Source organism: Anthonomus grandis, chromosome 11, assembly GCF_022605725.1.
Source record: "Anthonomus grandis grandis chromosome 11, icAntGran1.3, whole genome shotgun sequence".
Classification (NCBI taxonomy): domain Eukaryota; kingdom Metazoa; phylum Arthropoda; class Insecta; order Coleoptera; family Curculionidae; genus Anthonomus; species Anthonomus grandis.
The window spans coordinates 6,004,383-6,022,391 of record NC_065556.1 but is presented as its reverse complement, the minus strand read 5'-3'; the positions used below and the strand labels follow the sequence as shown (position 1 = coordinate 6,022,391).

The 18,009-nt window shown below is 34.2% G+C and overlaps 1 protein-coding gene across 1 annotated transcript in view; it reads right to left on the bottom strand.

The window, feature by feature from the left end:
* The window catches only part of LOC126742453 (uncharacterized), a 1,408,556-nt gene that overhangs the window by 553,230 nt on the left and 837,317 nt on the right, over positions 1-18,009 (bottom strand). The gene's annotated exons all lie outside the window — the stretch shown is intronic.

Below are 18,009 nucleotides of genomic sequence, written 5' to 3'. Positions count from 1 at the left end.
ACTGATCCATCTTCTTCTTACGTTGTTTTGTTAAGGAAGGGATGCTAAGTTGATTTGTGGTTTTTGTTTTCAATTAATATATGTCAATTAATTTTCATTTAACAAATGGTACTGCATGTCACTTTGGGGTAAAACGATCCTCTAAGCGTGGGGCAAAACGATCCCGTTTTAAAAAGGGGATCATTTTACCCCCTAGTTCTTACCAAATTGTTGTAAACCCTAATTTTTATTTACAAACTCATTTTACGTCGTATTGTTACAGGATGCCACAAATATATAAGCGAATAACCAATAGGTAAAATTGGGATGCTGAGCACATGAAAAATGCCATAGCAGAAGTTAAGCAAGGAATGCTTGTGAAAACCGCTGACCGAATCTTTAACGTAGCAAGAATGTCGCTTAAACGGCATGTAATGGACAAAAATAAGGTAGCAAAGCTAGAGATAAAGTCACTTGGGAGCTGCCACTCTGTATTTTCGCCGGAACAAGAGCAAGAGTTAGTAACTCATATCCTAGATTTTGAAAGCAGGATGTATGGACTCACAACTCGTGATTTGCGACAACTAGCTTATCAACTTGCTGAAAAGAACAAAATTCCCCACAAGTTTTCTCATGTAGAAAAAGCTGCTGGTAAAGATTGGTTAAGCGGTTTTAGAAAAAGACATACAGAGATTTCCTTCAGGTGTCCTGAAGCGACGTCAGCTGCTAGGGCAAGAGCCTTTAATAAACCAGTTGTGACAAAGTTCCTCAATTTGTTGAAAGAGATTTACTCTAAAAATAATTATGCGCCTCACCGAATTTTTAACGTAGACGAGACTTCGATTTCTACTGTTCCTGGGTGAAGCTCAAGAATATTGGCACGAAAAGGTTCCAAACAAGTGGCAAGGGTAACATCAGCGGAGCGTGGGGTTTCGACAACAGCGGTGGTTTGTGTATCAGCGGCTGGAAGTTTTCTCCCACCGATGCTTATTTTTAGTAGAAAGCGAATGAAGGCCGAACTAACAGATGGAGCTTCTCCGGGTACCATTTTTGCGTGTAATGAAAGTGGTTGGATGCGTACCGAAGTTTTTAAGCAGTGGTTTACTCACTTCGTATCTTTCGTTAAGCCGAGTAAGTATGCGCCAGTGTTACTTATATTAAATGGACATTTATCGCAAACAAGAAATCTCGATGTTATTTTAAGTGCCAGAGAAAACTTTGTAACCAACTTGTGTTTACCTCCACACTGTACTCACAAGCTGCAGTCGTTGGACGTTGCTGTTATGGGTCCCCTTAGTGTTTATTTAGACCAAGCATTGGAAAAATGGTTAAATCATCATCCTGGTAGAACCGTGACGGTGTTTCAAATAAGTCAAATATTTTGCGAAGGCTACTTAAAGGCTTGCATACCATTAAATGGGATAAACGGGTTTCGTAAAACTGGCATATTTCCATTTGACTCAGAGGTTTTTTCGGATGTTGACTTTTTGGCCGCTGAAGTAACCGATCAAATACCTAGTGAGACTGATGAAACTGTAGAAGATGTGGCACTAGGTTCCAATCCATGTAACCCATTGACAGATATATCCAATACAGGGTGTCATTGAAATGGTGTAAAAAAATTCGGGGGGTGATAGTACTCCTAAAAATTTAAAAAAAAGTTCCTATAACTATAGGGCGGAAAATGCATATTAAGGGAGTTAGGGGCACTGAAAGGGTAAATTTAAAAAACGGTTTTTTGAAATTGTAGGCTTAAAAAACGAGATAAAATTTCGAAAAAAAATCCTCTGCCATAAATTTTGACCCAAAATCAAATGGTGATACTGAAAAATAATTTGGAAAATCGGAAAGGGTAGTTTTTGCAAGGGTAGGGGGTTAATTCGTGAATAACTTTTTTTAGGTTATTTTTTTCGCAACGTGGGTTCATTTTTTAAAAACTACATACTTTTTCCTACAAAAAAGGTACTCTTGTTGCACATCGCCCAGAACGATGGTTTTCGAGAAAATTGAAGGCAAAAAATTTGCTCTGATGGGCTGCTAACTGGTTAAACAACATAAACTTATGAAAGTTATGGGGTTTCAAAAGTAAACAAGTAGTTATTAAATAATTAACTGAAAAATCTAAATTTCATGATTTTTAAAACATCGTATTGCTTTAAAAAAACGAAATAAACCAATTACCAAAATTCCTTATTAAATGCATACTTATTTGATTCATTAGCCTAGTTTACACCGCGAGTACCAAATATTCAGTACGCGGACTAAAACCTCTACATATTCTCAAACCTATTAAGTCACAATTTGGAATAATTTACGTGTAAACTTGTCAACTCGCGCACGTACTCGCGGTGTAAACGGTACTCGCGGTGTAAACTAGGCTAATGAATCAAATAAGTATGCATTTAATAAGGAATTTTGGTAATTGGTTTATTTCGTTTTTTTAAAGCAATACGATGTTTTAAAAATCATGAAATTTAGATTTTTCAATTAATTATTTAATAACTACTTGTTTACTTTTGAAACCCCATAACTTTCATAAGTTTATGTTGTTTAACCAGTTAGCAGCCCATCAGAGCAAACTTTTTGCCTTCAATTTTCTCGAAAACCATCGTTCTGGGCGATGTGCAACAAGAGTACCTTTTTTGTAGGAAAAAGTATGTAGTTTTTAAAAAATGAACCCACGTTGCGAAGAAAATAACCTAAAAAAAGTTATTCACGAATTAACCCCCTACCCTTGCAAAAACTACCCTTTCCGATTTTCCAAATTATTTTTTAGTATCACCATTTGATTTTGGGTCAAAATTTATGGCAGAGGATTTTTTTTCGAAATTTTATCTCGTTTTTTAAGCCTACAATTTCAAAAAACCGTTTTTTAAATTTACCCTTTCAGTGCCCCTAACTCCCTTAATATGCATTTTCCACCCTATAGTTATAGGAACTTTTTTTAAAATTTTTAGCAGTACTATCACCCCCCGAATTTTTTACACCATTTCAATGACACCCTGTATAGCTTCTGATAATGATGCTAGTGATTCAAACGATCCGTACTTGAATCCTGAGCCTGGGCCTAGCTCAAAACGAGATGAACAAATAAATTCATCTTTTTCAGTGACACCACAAGAATGTCAACCATTTCCAAAAATTCAAGGCAAGAGAAACACAAGAAAGAGAAAGTCTTGTGGAAGTGCACTCTTGACCAGCACGCCATACAAAATTGCGCTTGAAGAAAGTATCAAGTAAAAGGAAACACAATTAAAACAAAAAAGAGAAATGATAAGAAGACACTAAAGCAGACGCCGAAAAATTGAAATAAAATAAAAGAAAGCCTTTCCAACTCTTCGGATTCGGAAGACGAGACAAATCCAACTTGTCTTTACTGCTGTGAAGAATATTTTACATCAGTTGATGATTGGATTCAATGCAGAAAGTGTTTAGATTAGGCTCACGAATTGTGTGCGGGTGTTAAAGAAGATGAGGATGAATTTATTTGCGAACATTGCTCCGATGTTCTTTTAGCACTAGCAAAAGTTCAGAGAAAGCTTAGGTTTTAAATACAGTTTATCTCGGTATTATACTGTCAGAGTTTTTTTTTTAAGTTTTTTGTAGAAGGGATAGGTTTACCCCCAATACGAGGGTAAAATGATCCCTTTGCGACTTTTATGATTTTGTTAAATTTTTAAAAAGTAAATAATTTTTTTTTGTTAAAAGTGTGGTTTTATTAAGAGAAATTACTCTTTTATAGGCCTATTCTATCAAACTGAAGTTTAAAGAAAATATTTTCCCATTTTAAAATATTTTTTTCTTAGGGGAATCATTTTACCCCCTTCTCCCCTAATCCTTTACTCCCAGCTATCTCAATCCGATAATTCTAAACAATCTCTGCTTGTGATATCATATCTCAAAGTTCTAAAAAAATATTTTTCAATGCTACCCATAAAGACACCTTCATTGTAGTATTTTTTATTCTTTTTTTATATTTCATGTAGTTTCTCGGATGTAGCTATTTTAAGTTATTAAATTATCCCTCGATTTGTTTCTCCTATAACTATGAAAGTTTCAAGAGAGAAAGAGAGAATGTAATATGGAATTTTAAGAAATTAATATATAATTGTCGTTTCTTTATTTTATTATTTAAGTTATACTTATTTATGTGATTTTACCTGACACTTTAAAATAAATTTAGTAATAGCTAATCAGTCAATGGGTCTCAATATGTTTTTAGGAAAATTTTGTAAATATCTAGTTATTATCTTCTTAACAGACTTGCGATCTATTAGTTTACCCTTTCGGCCTTTCTTCTATATGGAAATTCATAACAACTCACATATTTTAAATAGAGTTTAGCTGTTGCATTTATTTTTATTTAAATTCATTTATGACTTTCGAAACTATTTACCTGTATGAACAATATCATAATTCATGTTTCCTTAAAGTTAATTTTAAATGGTTAAACTTGACTAGCAAATAACAGAATATCCTTTTACTTCTGGGATTTTTGTTACCTTTGGCGTACTATACGTCCATTTTATAGCTTTAGGGATTTTTATAGGGTCAGGTTTCATTCCCAATTTAGATTATTTTAGGACCTATTTTGTGAGTTCTCGTAGATTTTAAATTATTTACCTTAGCCGCTATGTTTAAACTCCTAAAATAAATTGCATTAGAATGACTCCAGATTTGGATTTTATCTGTTTTTAATAAAAATAGAAAATATATTTAAATAGGACCTATATTGCTTCCAATTAACTAGTGAGACAAAATATAACAGTAGCTTTGCAAACTGCACAACTCTGAACTTTCTTGATTATATTTTTTATTAGATTTTCTTTTATATAAAAAGTATTTTAGATTAATGCAATGTTATTCTTTAATTGTCTACAATATTTGGTGTGTTAGTAAAACCCTATTTTTCAAAAATCCCTATAAAAAGAAGTAATTTAGTTCAATGATCTTGAGGACAAGATAACAAAAACGATAGATAAACGTCCCTGTAAAATAGCTTAAAAAAAGGCTGCTCTAGCTGTGTGACAAGTTGCTACATCCTATTAAAACCAGTGCTTTGCAGGTTAAATTCTTAGATTTGAGAATCCAAAAAGTTTTGCATTATATCACGGTAAAACACGTCAATGGTCGATTTACTTTAGTATAGTGTAGCAAGGAACCATCGGGAAATGTCTTATGTGATGCAAGACTTGGTAGCTATTTGTCTTCATCCATTTTGTAAGTTATTTAGGGAATTATATTATGCTTTTGAATTAGAGTTATCCTTTTTATTCAATTTTGCATGCATCATTCCTGGTTAGGGAATGATCGCTGGTACGTGCCTTACAATGTCTACTGCAATCATCTAAAGAATGTTTGATTGGAAGTTGCACAGGAAAATATAAGAATTCATTTTATTTATTTATTTTGCAATAATTTTCATTAACACAAAACGAACAAAACAAATATTACTTATTGATTTTTACATGGTAACTCTGCAGCTTCATTTTCATTCACGTTTCAATGTTGCTTCGATCTTGAGTACAGCAAGTCAGGTGAGATGAATGTATCGACAAATAAAGTTGAGATTCCATTTCACGACTGACGTGACACTGTTTACTTTGTTTTCTATTTAATTAATGTACCTTTATTTAACTGTATCTTTTTTTGACTTTAGTTTATCGGCTTTCCTGTGGTTGAATTAAGGGATGTGTATGGTGAATGAATGTGATTTATTTTTCATATGTACCGACTTTGATTATTGTATTAATTTCTGGGTCGATTGTCGCTTAAATAAGTAAAAGATACTAATTTAGTAAGGATTATTCCGACTGGTGAAATTGGTATTAATTGACGCTGACGTATGTCACTTCATTAACTTGGAATGAATGTGAAAAAGCGAACTAAGAACAATGAAAAATGGTAGGTTAAAATTATCGGTTAAAATTGACTGACAAGGTTTTGAGGTAATACGAGAGCATTACATTTTTTAGAAATTCTCTTTAAGAGATTTATTTATTATAAATAGACGTTTCATATGTTCGACTTCATCACGCTTCAATCATCTTCACTTTCTTCATGTAATTAAAAATCCTGTTAAATTAAAAAGTAAAAAGTCCTCTTAAATCTATCGCACCTTTAAGTCACAAGTTAAAGACGCTTGTTTATTTGTAAATTATAAAAATTCTGAAAACCGTAATTACAGAACCCGACCTTGACATAGCTTTTATTGTTTTATTCATTTAGCGCGAAGTTAATTTCTTAAGGAATCTAAGGGTAAGAACCTCCCACTTGCGTGGGAAATATAAATTATTATTATTTTGAAATTTACAGTATTATTATTTTGAATATAAATTATTATTATTTTGAAATTTACAGTAGCCAATTGGAATAATGGACGTGCTTAATGGTCTCGGAGTTTGGTGGAGTGTCTCATGTCCGGCTGAGTTAAACCGAGTTAAGAGGACGAAATGTATCACTTTGGTGAGCTTGTTCTTTCGTTTAATACTGATTTGTGTATTACTGCGGTTTTACATCAACCACCAACTCAGGGTATTACTTAATTTAATAATAAAGGCTATATAGATACTATAATTTTGATTCATCTCTATCAAGCATAATTATTTAGTTTTACATTCTGCTTAAATGTGAATCTTAAAAATGTTATAATTATATTTCGGCGTCCATTCCTCAATATCACATAATTATAACCAAGTAGTATGTGCAATCCTGGCTTCAGCCCACCAAGTTTAAAGAAAATAAATCCGGTCCTGTCTGTCCCTATGGTGAACTCATCCCATCGCCGTCGTTATCGGCTCGCGACATTGTGCTTTTGGTGCTTCGCCCGCAAAGTGTATCGCGCTGCTGAGATAATTTTTCGTAGCGTTTCTTCAACCTGTGATTTTTTGTCGATCATTTGGAAATAAACTTATTAAAAAGGTTGGAAATCTTTATAAACACAGTAAGTATACTATTTTACTAACTCACTAGTTAATCCGTAGCAGTATTTAATGGGGAAAAAGAAGGATAGAAAAAGAAAGCGAGAATCATCGTCTTCTGGGGAATCTATATCGGGAAAACGTAAAAATAGGACCAAAGTAAATCTTGTAGATTTGCAACGTAGATTAGACTATTTAGAAGAAAAAGAAAGACATAGGGAACTTAAGCGGGATGGTTCTATCACAGCATAAAGAAACCAGCAGTCGCACTTCAATAAAAATACATTGGCTTGAATAAGCGAGTTCGGTGCATGTGTACTAATGCAGGCGCGGCATATTTGCTTAGAGTAGGGATGCCGCTGACACTCGCTACGGTCCACGCGGCTTTTGCCTTGGCTAGAGCCGGACTTAAACATTTTTTTAGATATTATTATCTTGTAAAATAAAAATACCTACATAGTACAAATATTTATTTTTTAATATTATTAAAGTTCATACATTACCAAAATATTTAAACAAAAATAAACATCGCATTTCTACATCTAAAAACGACGATATAGAAGAATACTTGCAGGAAGTTAATTAGGTATGTACCATAAATTTAAGAGACCATTCTTTGAGTAATTTTAATTAAAATCAGAAAAGTTTTTATAAAAAACGCTACGCTTTGTAAAAACGCTATCAAAATAGTCACTAAGTACGGCGCTGAACTAGGCGATACACCTATGAACACAGTTCGATAAACAGTGAGCTCGGCATCCGGAGAATATGGCTGCGGTATGGCTAAGGATGCTATTAGTTCGCTTACATTTTCGAGCGGAGTGCGACTGCTGGTTTCTTTATGCTATGGTTCTATTTATCGATCGAGCCCTTCTGGTAGTACACGGCGTTCAAGATCAAGAACGTCGTCACGACACAGCAGTCGTCACCGCCGCCGCCGCCGCCATAGCAGCACCCGAGCAGATCGATCTCTCTCTGTTGTGCAGAGGGACCGAGAGCGCACTACTTCGATTGAATCGGACAATAGAAGCGCACGACGCCATGCGGATTTACGGGCTGAACGGCCCAGGTCCGGCTCTAGGATTGAATCCGTTGAGCGCAATGAAATTCTTTCTCAGGCTTGTAGCTCTGAGAAAGATTTTAATCTGGGAAAAGGTGATGACTTTCCAATTGGGGATAAAGAGGATCTTGAAGATTCGTTGTCCATACATAATTAAATCGAAATTCCTGAAGAATTTATAGATATCTTAGGCACAAATCCCGACAAACCTACCAATGTGGGTTTTAAACTTCACGGAGAATTAATACCCAGATGGCGTAATATTTTACAAAATGGTATACCAAAGGACGTGTCGGTGGCTTTGCTTCAGAAATATGAAATTCCTTTAAACTTACAGGATTTGCTTCCACCTAAGCTTAATCCGGAGATAATAGCGATAATTAAAAAGAATAATTTGGTTAAAACTCGCGATTTTTCCCAATCAGAAGTACAAAATCAGCTGGGTAAAGGAATTTCGGTTTTAGGTAAAGCGTTAACAACACTGTGAAATGACTCAGAACATGATTTAAAAAATCTTAAAAAAGATTTGTTTAAAGATTTGTGTGACGCAGGGAAGATCTTTACTAATCTTTTTCATAGAATCTCTACTTCTCGCAAAAATGGAATTTTACCTTTGCTTAACGATAGTATAAAAGATGCAGCTGATAAATCTAACCCTACTGAATTCTTATTCGGCAACGATCTAACAGAGAAAGTCAAAACTATTAAAAAAGTAAAAACTTAAAAAATCCTGCGTCTACCACTTACCAACCCAAACCTCAAAAAAGGGAGGGGGGAAGCACATATAAGGGTCCGGGAGCAAAAAACTTTCGTCGCCCTGTCCGTCGCTGGGGCGAGGCAGGGCCACAAAAGGGATATGGTCATGCCCCGAAGAATCGGGATGCTCGAAGGGACTACCCTCAAACATACAATCGCAAGGAGAGGCAGAGAAGGAAGGATTAGACGAGAGTGAGCAAGTAAGTCCGAAATGCTATGGAGGCCGTCTTCAACGCTTTTATAAACAGTGGACAGAAATTTCTTCTAACTTTGTAGTCTTGAATTGTATTCAAGGATACAAAATTCCATTTACAAAAATTCCTATTCAAAAGGTACCTCTTAAAACTCAAACATTTTCTGATTCTGAGCATAATCTTTTAAAAACCGAAATTTCAAACTTAATTACTAAAGGAGCTGTTACACAGTGTATTCCTAGGATAGACAGTTTTACGTCTAAAATTTTTCTTGCAGATAAGGCAAATGGCGAAAAACGTTTTATTTTGAATTTAAAACCGCTAAATTCCTTTTTAGATCCTCCCCATTTTAAAATGGAAGATACCAGAACAGTTATAAGGCTAATACAGTATAATAATTATATGGCGTCTATCGATTTGAAGGATGCATATTATTTAATAGCAATTCATAGAGAACACAAAAAGTATTTACGTTTTAACTATGATAACAAAACATACGAGTTTAATTGTTTGCCCTTTGAGCTCTCAACAGCTCCTTACGCCTTCACAAAGCTAATGCGGCCAGTTGTTGAGCACCTGCGCACTTGTGGCGTGACCTGTGTGAATTATCTCGATGATTTTTTTATTATGGGTAATTCAGAAAGGGAATGTTCAGATAATGTACGAAAAACTGTCACTTTATTGGAGAAATTGGGATTTTTAATTAACTATCAAAAAAGTAAATTAATTCCCTCTACTAGATGTAAGTTTCTTGGATTCATTTTCAACTCTAAAGCACTCACCCTTGAACTCCCACAAGAAAAAAGGCACCGTATATTAAAATGGTTAAAGACTCTTAGTGCCAGGTCACATTGCAAAATAAAAGACTTTGTTCAATTTTTGGGTACCTTAGTTTCGTTCTGTCCAGCTGTTAAATTCGGTTGGCTTTATACCAAATGTTTTGAAAGGGCAAAATTTCTTGCTCTCAAAAAATATCAAGGAAATTACAACTGCTCCCTTAAAATTTCAACAAATATACGTGAAGATATGTATTGGTGGCAGACACATATAAAACACACTTTTAATGAATTAAAATGTGATTCCTACCAATTAGAAATTTTTACGGATGCTAGCTTAACTGGGTGGGGAGCATATTGTCAAGGTGAGAGTACCCATGGTTGGTGGACAAAAACTGAAAGCCTTCAACATATCAATATCTTGGAACTGAAAGCAATACAGTTAGCACTGAATTGTTTTATAAGACATTTAAATAATGTTAATATTTTGATAAGAACTGATAATACCACGGCACTAGCCTGTATTGATAAAATGGGCAGTATTCAACATTTGGCCTTAAATAATTTAACGAGAGATATCTGGCGCTATTGCGAGAATAGAAACACCTCCATTTTTGCCTCATATGTTCGATCAAGCGACAACTCAATGATGCAGCCTCTCGAATTCAACGATCAGATACAGAATGGTCGCTGGATAACCATATATTTCAGAATATTTCTGAGGCCTTTGGTGTGCCGTCTATTGATTTGTTTGCTTCATTCCTAAATCATAAGTGCAAAGATTATGTTTCTTGGTTTAAGGATCCCAAGGCAAAAGCCGTGGATGCCTTCACTCTAAATTGGAAGGGTTATAAAAACTTCTACGCTTTTCCGCCATTTGCTTTAATTCTGCGAACATTGCAAAAAATTATTAATGATAAAGCTACAGGAACTATAATAGTGCCTCTTTGGCAATCACAATCGTGGTATCCATTGTTTATAAAAATGTTAACGAGACCCCCTTTATACTTTGGTTCCAATGATAACCTATTATTTTGTCCTTATAGCAACCGAAGACATGCTTTGAGCAAAAAACTTATCCTGGTTGCCGCCCATTTATCAGGAGAGCATTTCAGTTAAAAGGTATACCCGATGAAGCAATACAAACAATGGAAAACTCATTAGCTGATTCTACAATTAAACAGTATAATATTACGTTTAAGCTATGGTGGGAATTTTGCCAGACCAAAGATCTGTCTCCATTTTGCGACACTGCATCTCACATTTTGTCCTTTTTTCAAGAACTGCTAAATAACACAAATAATACTTATGGCAGTTTTAATTCCCACAGGTCTGCGATATCTTTAATATCATCTATTGACATGGGTAAAAATCCATTAATTAAACGATTCTTAAAAGGAGTTTTCCGTAAAAGACCGCCTAAGCCAAAATATAATTCTATTTGGAATCCCCAAGAAGTTCTGAATTTTTTAGATTCACCAAACGATGGTAATCTAAAGGCATTATCTTCCAAATTAATAACTTTACTGGCATTAGCCACTGGTCAAAGGATTCAAACCCTTTCATTAATCAAATGCTCTAATATCGTTAAAACTAATATTGGTATTAAAATATTAATTCCCGAATTAATAAAAACTTCTGGACCTAAAAGCTTTCAACCATGTTTAACTCTTCCTTATCTTCAACAAAAGCCTTACCTTTGTGTAGCTTCTTTAATTGTGAAATATCTGGAAGAAACTAAAGATATTCGTCAATAAGAATGTGAGCATTTTTGGTTAACATACAAAAAACCTCATGGACCCGCTACTAAACAAACATTGAGCCGTTGGATTAAAGATACCCTTAAGTCCGCGGGTATAGATACTTCGATATTTTCGACACACTCCACTAGACACGCCTCAACATCTTTCGCTTATCGAAAAGGTCTTAGCTACGAAGCTATCCGAACTTCGCCTGGATGGTCCAAAGAATCATCTGTATTTGCCAAATTTTACAATAGACCGATGGGTAATACTGAAGAGTTTCTTCCCACAGTCTTTGGCGACCTTACAGATAAAGAAAAATGACTTTTAATTTTTTTCTTTTGTCAGTTTAGCTATAGCTAGCATAAGCTGTTTTGTCACTTTACTTTTGTTTTACATTATACAGACTCTTTGAACATCTACTTGGTTATAATTATGTGATATTGAGGAATGGACGCCGAAATATAATTACTAAATCAAATGAACTTACCTGAAGTTCGATTGTAATTATATGAGGCGTCCATTCCGAAAATATCACATCCCGCCCATCCCAAATCCCAGTAATGATAAAACATTCATCCCTTTAAACCTAATGACGCGAGCCGATAACGACGGCGATGGGATGAGTTCACCATAGGGACAGACAGGACCGGATTTATTTTCTTTAAACTTGGTGGGCTGAAGCCAGGTTTGCACATACTACTTAGTTATAATTATGTGATATTTTCGGAATGAACGCCTCATATAATTACAATCGAACTTCAGGTAAGTTCATTTGATTTAGTAATTTTGGCCCTAAAACTATATTAAGACCTTTAATCCTCTAGACAGGAGAAGCATCTTATAATTTAATTTTTAGATAAGAATATATGTTGAGTGATAACTAAAATTTCTTTGAATTTTCTCTATATTGCTTTTTGAATCTCGGACTCAGCTCAAAAAACAAGGAAAAAAATAATGTTATTCAAAATAAACTACTTTACTTATCAAGTAAATTCTAGAATTGTTGTCCAAATTCCAACATGTAATAATATTCTTAGCTTTAAGCCGACCCCTGATATTCTCAAGCATTTGCGGTGTCACAATAATTTTCTTGGGTAGGCACTCTGATATCTTATATTGTATCTATTATACAATCGTAATTATGTATTATTACAAAAAGTGTGTCATGTTACTATTATTTCTTCCAGCACCCTTGAAATTCAATTTTTTGAAGAAACAATTTTAAAAATATCCTTTAGCAGCCAAGGTGCACCCGCATTTACTATAGTATCTAAATATGATCTTACACTTGTGCAAATGTTGTCGCTGTTAAATGTCGCAGATCTTTTGAGTTTAGTATTAACCTAGTAGAAACATTCAAAGTAATAAACAATCTTAAAAATAACTCTGCCCTTGTTACCGACGAGATTGCTGTACTTATATTAAAATACATTCGTTTATATCGGCTTTAGCTTTTAAAACATTTGATAAATCTCATTTTTGAAACGTGTACATTTCCTTTTTGCTTAAAAGACGCGAGTATATCTCCTATTTGTAAAACTGAAGGCAAAAAAAATCCAGTATTTATGGGCCAATAGCTACAACTATCAATCATTCGAAATTAATTGAGAAGTGTATAAAAACTTAGTTTCTTCAGAAAAGTAAAATAATCCTAGAGCAGCAATATAGATTTAAAGATAATTGCAGTTCTGAGAATGACGTGATTTCACTTTCAGAATCTGTTTACAAAACTTTAGAATAAGAAATTGTGCATGGAAATATTTCTGAATTTAAGTAAATCATTTTTCACTGTAACACATCGTATTCTCCTGGACAAAATATACAAAATAGGGGCACTGCTAATAGGTTGATTGGGTGCTATCTACGCAGCAGAAGACAAAGACTAAAACTTAAAGATAAATAGTGAATCTTGTGCGGTAGAATTCGGTGTGCCTCAGGGTATGGAGTTGGGGCTTATCCTGTTCTTCATATAAGTAAATGACTTGCTAAATTTGTTAACTGCCGAATAAGGAGACGTAATTTGCTACACAGATGACATGAAATTTATAAAAGGAAGTAATTGAGAAAGTACATGATATAAAGCAGAAATTACCACAAGAATCATTAATGTTGATTTGAAATATTTGACAATAAATAAGAAATATATTCAACTTCGTCTGCTTTTCTATCATAAGAAGTCAGATATCAATGCTTGGGTCATGCTTAATGTAAATGCAACTTAAAAGTAACAAAAATAAATGAAATCGAATATCTTGGAGTTACAATCGACCCAAAAATTAATTGAAACTCACACGTACAATATTATATTAACTAAAATTAGAAAACTTATTTATAAATTCTACCAGTTAAGACAGTTCATAGACTATAAATTATTAAAATGAATATATTTGTCCCTAGAAGAATCCATAAAATTACTGCAATCGATTAAATTGCTGCATGTGGGTAGCAACAAATAAATCAAATATGGAGGTTTTAAATATTACTCAAAAGTATGTCTTAAAAATGAAAACCTTATTTTTGTCACTCTTTCTAAGCGCTTTTTTGAGAAGTCAATGTCCTAATTGTATGTATTGTAACCAAATATATATTAAATCAGTAATAAGATATACATAATGCCTCCCAATAAATTGGAACTATTGGTATCTTTGTCAATATTTAAGATACAGGGTTTTCTCCTGAAGATAGCAAATAGGGCTTAGTTATTCTTATATAAAACCCTTGGCGAGACACGTGTCGAGAATAGGATAAAGAGTTTTGATTAGTGATAAAATTGTTTTGTGATTTAAGTGTCACACCCATAAAGGTTACAACCATTGGACCATATATTTGAATTTGATTCTAAATAAAAATCATCTCTATTTATATTATTTATCAATCATTTTTTTTTTCAAAATTGTTTTTTCAAATTAAGCAACTAAAAAAATATGTAATTTCCTATTAGCTTGTTGTGTTTATTTCGTTTTTATTGGTTTTATTTTGTCCTCTATCATTACAAATACTGACTTTTAAATTCTTTTTTAGCCTTATTGGTCTTCCATACAGAAAATTAGTTTTTTAGTATAACTTACCCTATTAATATATTATAAAATGTATCTAAAAAAATTAGTTTATCTTTGAAAAGTATTTATTTATTTATTTATTTAGTAGTAGTTTATTTCCAACAGGCAAAGTTAAGGAAAATCTACAATTAATGTTTTGAAAGTGTAAACAAGTATTAAATTACTATAAATTAAATAACAAAAAGAAAGAAAAATAAGGAAAACTTAAATTACTATAGTAACATCATGGTATATATTAAAATTAAAGGAGATGTAAATTAACATTAGAATGAACAAAGAAAGGGATTCAAGGGATAAGGGAAAAAAGAAAGAGAAAAGGAATTATGGTAACTGTTGGTTTGTCAGAGACAAAACTAGATCCTTTATGAAGCATACAAATATGTCACAGGTTGATGATACTGAATTAAAAATTCTGCACATTTGATATACGGGATCCTGAAACCTAATGTTAGTTCTGGCGCGATCTAAAGCAAAAGTGATATTTGCTCTAGAAGCAAATCGTGGTACATGAAATAGAATATCGTTCAAGAGATGAGGAGAATTTATTTGATTATTGACCAACTTCCATAAGAATGTTACAAAATGAATTGTTCTCCTCATGGTCAGAGATTGCAGATTAAATCTACCTAACATTAGATCATGATCATGTCCCCTAACAGGATATATTCCATCCTCACGAAACATAAGAAACTTTAAAACCCTTCTCTGAACACTCTCGATGTAGCCAACATGGCATTCATAGAAAGGACACCACATTAAGGAACCGTATTCCAGTCTTGATCTAACAAAGGAAAAGTTTTATTGAGTTTGAGTAGTTAAAGAGTCGGCTATTTCGAATGACAAAACCCAGAAGTTTCAACGAGAAGGTCACTGTCTGTTTAATATGTGGCACAATTGTCAGCCTATCGTCGAATACAACCCCTAGATCATTAATAGAAGTACTTCTACAGAGGATTTGATTGTCTATATTGTAATTAAACAAAACCAACAACCCCCTAATTAGGTCCAAGTTAGTCTGTAAGAACAAGCAGTCCAAGATACTATTGATACACCAGAATATTTTCAGATCATCAGCATAAGCTAGTCTAAGGCAGGAAATCAATTCTATAAAATCATTAATATAAAAGAAAAAAGAAGTGGGATGGGATTGGATCCCTGTGGGACTCCAGAAGTTGAAACAGAGGTATTAGATCTGCAGCCTTCCACCTCAACAAACTGTAGACGGTTAATAAGGTATGACGAAAGCAACGAAATTAGCCTTTCTGAGAAGTTGAATTGCTTGTTCAATTTTTCCAGCAGAATGCTATGATTTATCTGATCGAAAGCCTTACTGAAATCAGTATACACCACATCAACCTGACTTTTTCTATCGAGCGCTGAAGAAATAAAATGAGTCACATTACAGAGATTAGTGATGCACGACCTTTTAGGAATAAAACCGTGCTGATCTATAGAGAGTAGTGATTGAACTTGGGGAAGAATTCTGTTATAAACAATAGTTTCAAAAGTTTTGAAAAAAATGCAAAGCATGAAGATAGGTCGGTAGTTGTCGATTCTGTTTATATCGTCTTTTTTGTGAATTGGTTTCACTTTAGCACATTTCCAGACGCCTGGAAATTTGCCAGTTTTCAAAATAAGGTTAAAAATATGACATAAAGGCCGACAAAGGACAAACATGCAGTCTTTAGCCACAAAACTTGGAACACCATGTGGACCGGCTGTCAATATGTTTTTTAGCCTCCGACTAGCAGCAATAATTTCCTCAGTGGTAATTGATGGAAGAATGTCAATGAGGTCTGAGGAATAAGAAGGAGGATAGGTTTCTGCGAGGTTGATTGGATCTTTATAGGCATTCTGAAAAAGTTTGGCAAAAGCTGGCACAATATTTTCTGTTCCTTGAAAAGAATTACCATTGGCATCGCACATGATAGACGGAAGGGAAGAGTGACCTTTCTTAGCTCTAACAAAAGACCTAAACGATGAGGGATCAGTGACAATGTTCTCCTCGGCTTGGGTCATAAATAAGTTATAGGCCTCACGGGCTTGAGATTTTACTGTCTGACGAAGCCTGTTGTATCTGGAAAAATTAAATTCAGTTGGAGAGGATCTATAATCACGATATGCTTTTTCCTTCTTAAAGATATTAGAAATAAAAGGATTATATTTATGAGGGGAAGCCGATTTAAAAGAAATTGTCAAAGCAGGATGATGCAAATCTTCGTCTATAAGCGGTGATATACTTTTGATGACACTAACGTCGAAATTTAAAAAAACCAAGTCAAGAAGCCTATTATTAGCATTTGGAATATTGTTAAACTGCTTAAGACCAAGGATCTCGCATAGGTTGGTCAAAAGCTTGCACTTGACACTGCTAGCTTCGGTTGTCTGATAAGACGGAACATTAAAATCTCCAACAATCATAACGCGTTTTGTGTGGACCAGATCCAGTGACATAATTGTTTCACACAAGGTCTCAAAGTCTCTCTCGCTTGTGCAAGGAGGGACATAGATTACAAATAAATAAAATACAAAATAACCATAAGTGAGCTTACAACCTAAAATATCTATAAGTGGTGTGGAGTTAAGGATGTCTTCCAAGTTAACCCTCTCTCGGTGGATGTTGTGAGAAGCTGCGACCAAGCAGCCACCATCACGAGTAGCGGCCACTCTATCCAGCTGTCTGTCAGATCTGAGCACTCTAAATGTTTCTGGACACAATTCAGAGTCGAGAATATCTGGTTGAAGCCACGTTTCGGTGAAGGCAATGAGGTCAAAGTCGCACATGGAGATCCCTGTATAAAGCTTATCAGTCTTGGTGGGGAGGCCACGTACATTTTGATAACAAAGACGTAGGTGGTGTGAAGTGCTGGAAGGATTTAGTTTTTTTGTGGCGTTGACAGGCCTGCCATTGTCAAACTTGATGTACAGATTTGTTTCTCCATTGGATCGCCGATGCTCAAGTACGTCCTTGACCTTTTGCAAATCACTCCTCTGACTAGGAGTGAGGTCAGCCTCAACATACTCCGCCTTAGCAGAGCTAAACCTTTTCTGGTTCTTTAGTATATTGGTTACATCAGAATTGTTTGATAGAACTATCTTGAGACATTTACGAGTTTTACTATTTGGTCTGCCCAACTTAATCACTTCTGAGACATGCACTTACTTGCCAGTAACTGAGTTTAGAAGATTAGATATTTGGGTAATTTCTGAAGTGTGTGGTAAGATTTCCATATTAAACAGCATGATATTATTCATTCTCCTTTGTCGATCCTCGTAAAAAAATACTGAATATATTTATAGCTGTCTGATGAAAATGCTAAAGGCATAACACAGAAGCTTTTGTCAATTAGATACAACCTGTATTGAGAAATAATAAAGATCATTAGAATTTTTTAAAAAATAAATTCGGTTGCTGCCAATCGTTGAACACCCAATAATGTGTCTTAACCTATTTAGCACTTTGTCTTCAAAAGTAATCTTTACCTATTGTAATCGCTCAATCAAATAAGATAATAGCCAA